Raw genomic sequence first — 5,126 nt, 5'->3', positions numbered from 1 at the left:
TGGGAGTGTCGGAGACAGTGCGATTGGCACAGGACAGAGCGGAGTTTAGGGCTGTTGTACATAGGGTCGCTATGAGTCGCAGGCGACTCGACAGCACATAACAACAACAACAACATATTCCCAGTAGTGGAATTGCTGGGTCAAATATATTTTTATTTCTAACTTTTTGAGAAAGCATCTTACTGCCTTCCATAGTGGTTGCCCCATATTGCACTCCCACCAACAGTAAATAAGGCTTCCAGTTTCTCCACAACCTCACCAGCATTTGTTGTGTGCTGCTCTGTTGAATTTTGGTATTGTTACTGGGTTGAGATGAATCTCATAGTTGGTTTGATTTGCATCTCTCTTAGATATAGGGATTTTGAACATTCTTCATGTGTTCACTTTCCGTCTGAATGCCTTCTTTGTTTATAATCTGAAATTTTTTTAAATTTCAGAGGTAATTCTGTTCCTTTGGTCCAATATTTTCTTTCCCTGGTAGATTTCATACTGAGGATACAATCACAGATATGTGCAAAATTATGTACATGATGGTTGTTTTTGTTATTGTTATTGTTGTTGTTAGTCCTGTTGAGTTGACTCCAACTAATAGCGAAGCTATGTACAAGAGCTTTGAACCTTGCTCTATACTGAGCCAATTTAACCATCTCTGACACATCTACCCCTAATACCCCAGTCTCCAAAACAATCTATCTCATCCAGGGTCTTCCTCTCTTGTGCTGTCCCTCCACTCTTTCAAGCATAATATCCTATCCCAGGGACTAGTCTATCCTTATTGTTAGGTGTCATTAAGTCAAGTATGACTCACAGTGACACTATGAACAGACATGAATCCTGTCCTTTTCTGTGCCATCCTCATCATCTCTGATACACTTGAGCCCATTCCTGCAGTCATCATGTCAATCCATTTCATTAGGGGTCTTCTTTTCTTTTGCCAATCCTCCACCTTTCCAAGCCTGATATCCCTTTCCAAGTATTGCTTCCTCCTAGCAAGATGCCCAAAATGTGTGCACTGAAGCCTCTCCCTCCAGGAAATAAAAAGATGAATTGTATTGGGAAAGTCTGCTGTCAGAGACATCTCCAGAATACTGAAGAACAACTGTGTCAGACTGGAGACTAAGGTGCACCTGATCCAGACCATGGTCTTCACAATTACATGCTATGCATCAGAAAGCTTGACAATGACTAGGAATGATAGGAAAATTGATGCTTTTAAGCAGTGGTGCCAGAGAAGAATATTGAATATATCATGGACTGCTAGGAGAGCAAATAGTTTCTTCCAAGACAGGGTGAAATTAGGCTACTCCTTGGAGGCAAGGATTCTGAACTTTTGTCTGACATACTTTGGGCATGTTGCAAGGAGGGACCAGTCCTTGGAGAGGGTCATCATGCTTGAGAGGGTGGAGGGACAGCCCAGAAGAGGAAGACCCTCGATGAGATGGACTGATTCAGTGACTGGGATGGGGGGTAGGTGTGTCAGAAACAATAAGGTTGGCAGAGGATAAAGCACGCTTCAGAGCTGTTGTACTTAGGGTCACTATGAGTCGCAGGCAACTTGACAGCATATAACTACAACAGCATGCTAAAACTCCAACAATCAGAAGCTGGATGATTAAGTAGTAATTTTTAAAAAATCTATTATATTTTGGAAAACTGGACACTGGAAAATATTCATTATATAAACCTACTCCATCATAGCAAATGGAGAAATTATTGAAGTTGTCAATTATTTCATTTAACTTGAATCCACAATTAACACCCATGGTAACCAGAGTTAAGAAACTGTTTCCTCTTCTTATTCCAACCCCCATTGTCAGTCTTGCTTTATGACAGTGGTACTATGCAGTGTTTTTCTCTTGTGACTGAAATATTTTACTCAGCACAATGTCCTCCAGGGTACTTTTGGGTAATCTTTACAAGTTCATTGTTTTTCAATGCTGTGTAGATAATGAACACTGCACTGGAACAGATGAAGGAAAGAACTGTTTAAAAGGAATATATGATCAGGCATTATACGTATGACAACAGTACCAAACAAGCAGTACATTGCAAAGAGAACTGGGGAAGGGGAAGGGAAGAAGGGAGATAATTATGCAATAATGAATGAATACTTAAAAATAAAAGAAAGTCCCAAAGGCATGCAGTTCAAATCCACCAGATGCTCCACTGGAGAAGGAGGGGCAATATCTTCCTGTACTAGTTGGATGAGTCGACGGCGCACACACACAAAAAATTAATAAAATAAATATAAACTTTTTTTATAGCCAAATTTAATGTCACTACCAAAGAAAGCAAATTGGACAATAATCACATGTATTAGCATCTATAAAGCTGTAATGGCATGAAGATATCTATATAAATCAGGGGTTTAAAATTTTTCCTTAATAGTCTCAAGTATCAGCCAGATGAAGTTGCTGAAGACCCATTTACAGATGATTTTTGAGGTCTATTTGCAAAAGAAGATTGGTGGTTACCACTGGGGCTGTTGCTGGTTCCATTCATAGTACTGGAAATGTGAGGAAATTGAGGATGAGGAGACTGGACTGGAGTGCTGGGGCTAGGCAAACAAGAAGAAGTGGAGGGAATTCCTCCTGCTGGGCTGTTGGCCTTGTCACTCCCAGAGTCACTTTCCAGTTCTCCAGTATTGGTCAGTCCATCTCTCTGATGACTGATCTTCATTCTTTTACAAGCAAGTCGAACTCTGTATTTCAAAGGAAGTGGTCCATTCCTTCTCCAGGTATAGATGTAGCAATATCCATCAGTGTATAGTAATCCTTTAAAGGTTCCTCTTCGTACATTACATCAATCTGGAAAGTATTAGGTATATCCATTTTACTTCTGAGAAATTTTCTTAGCTGCGTCACAGTCATTGCTGCTGGGTATCATAAGTATCTTTTCTCATTTACCTCTTCCTTTGATTTCTCTTTGTCTTTATTTATTTTCTGATCCAATCTGTTCTGGTCAAAGAATTCAATAGATAAGCTTATTATCTCATCATCAGTTATAATTCTCTTATCTTCATCTGAAACTTCTCCTCTATCTTCATTAGACCCATGGGCAGCATCAGCTGAAGGATGAGCTGCATAAAAATCCCTCCTCCTCTTCATTTCATTTTTGAAGAGTCCTGGAACTAATTTGTATACAATGTCTTGAAGAGTTTTATCTGACCTTATATTCAGTAGTGGTCTGGTTTTGTGAACTTGGGCATCACAGATAGGACAATACTTGCTGGTCTCCGGGTAACAAGCAATACATGTTTTACAGAAGGAATGTAGACATTCTATTATGGTGGTGGCATTGATGAAGTACCCTCCACAAAGCACACACATCAGGTGGGGATTTAGCTCAGTGATTTTGATTCTTGTTGTTGGATGCATTTTTGCTTAATAAACGATTCCGGAAAAAGCAGCCAGTGAGAGGTGATCGAGGGGGGCAGAAAAGACAATGAAAGTTAAAAGTCGTTCAGCAGAAAATGAATGTGAGCCAAGCGGCCATCTTGAAGAGAGCTGCAAATGCCGCTGTCAATGGGCAAAGAGCGCAGCCAAGAGGAGCCGCGGCCGCTGCACTCAGCTCATTCTGGTTCCTAAGCCCGGCCTCCTCCTCCTTCTAAGCATTTTTAAAATAAAGGAAAGTCAACTGGGAGAGGGAGGGAAAAGGGAGGGGGGAAACGTGCAACAATAAATGAATGAAAACCCAACTTTCCCATAAACTTTCATTAAAATCACAATTAAAAATTCTACAAAAAATAAATTGTTTCAACTGTTTCCTATGCATCTGAAAGTTGGACAATGAATAAGGATGACATAGAAGATATGAGTCTTTGAATTGTGTTGTTGGAGAAGAGTACCAAACATGCATGGACCATCAAAAGAACAAGTCTGTCTTGAACGAAATAAAATCAGGGTGCTTCATAGAGGCAAAGATTGTGAGACTCCATCTCATACACTTTGTTGTCAGAAGAATCAAGTCCTTGGAAAAAAAGGCATCATGTTGGAAAAGGTGGAGGGTCAGAGAAACAAAGGAAGTCCCATAACAACATGGACTGACACAGGTACTACAACAATGGGCCTAAGCATATCAGAGATGCTGAGGATGACGTAGGATAGGGCAAGGTCCGTATCTGCTGTTCATAAGGTCAACGGCACCTAATAATAAGAACACCACCTACTGCTCACTGATGAACTATCATGGATTTTGCATTTAAAAACTTGAAAAAATTTTCAAAATACCTCCCCAATAGTCCAGAGTCAATGCAGTGCTATTGCGAGGCCCAGGGTTTTTTCTACAGAGCACATCAACAATACACCAGAGGCTTGAGAAATGAGTGAGCCACATGAGAGACAGCAGAATAACTTCTGTTGGTTTATAATTTCAGTTTGGCCACAGTAGGTGTAGGGTGATAAAGAGAGGCCAAGCAAGTCCTGAAGGTGGGAATAGAAAGGAAGGAAATAAGAAAAAGGGTTGTGCAGGACTATAGGGCCAGGATGAGGGGAAGACAAGTGAGATTCCCCAAATGGATGTGCTGTGGAGGAGGCAAACACAGAATGAGCATCCAGAGCAGGTGGCAGGAGGCAGTACACAACACCTGTTGTGCATGGGATCAAAATGAGTCATAAGCAACTCAAAGGCACGTCACAAGAACACAGTTTGCATTCATCCAGAACTTCCATCCTACAATTTAATATTTTTAATTATCTGAAGAACAATGCTGTTAGAAGAGATATAAATTATAAAATATATGTCTTACAAGTAATATGAATAATAGTCTTATTTTGGGGTCTCTTTCCTCTCGAAATAAACTTGACAATTTCCCTTTTGATGTTTTGAGAAAAGAATTTAGTACCCGTAATGGGATCACACTGAACATGTAGCTATTGGTAGAATTGTCCTATCCATGAATCCATTGTCTTCCATTATCCAACCCATGATCTGACAGCTTGTATCTTAAGATTTCTTGGCTTCTGTGATTCCAAAAACGTTGACTGCTGACATTTTTTCTTTTAACCAGAATACCAGAAGAATGTCTATCCATGTTTCATTGATTATGCAAAGGCATTTGACTGTGTGGATCATAACAAACTGTGGCTGACTCTGAGAAGAATGGGAATCCCAGAACATTTAATTGT

The 5,126-nt window shown here is 40.1% G+C and overlaps 1 pseudogene; it reads right to left on the bottom strand.

The window, feature by feature from the left end:
- Positions 1 to 2,397: 2,397 nt before the first annotated feature.
- Positions 2,398 to 3,377, bottom strand: LOC102871096 (annotated as a pseudogene).
- Positions 3,378 to 5,126: the final 1,749 nt, after the last annotated feature.

Source organism: Elephantulus edwardii, unplaced genomic scaffold, assembly GCF_000299155.1.
Source record: "Elephantulus edwardii isolate Elephantulus edwardi_28Jun2011 unplaced genomic scaffold, EleEdw1.0 scaffold01387, whole genome shotgun sequence".
In the NCBI taxonomy this organism is placed as follows: Eukaryota; Metazoa; Chordata; class Mammalia; order Macroscelidea; family Macroscelididae; genus Elephantulus; species Elephantulus edwardii.
The sequence above is the reverse complement of the archived record's forward strand: the minus strand, read 5'-3'. Positions and strand labels throughout refer to the sequence as shown.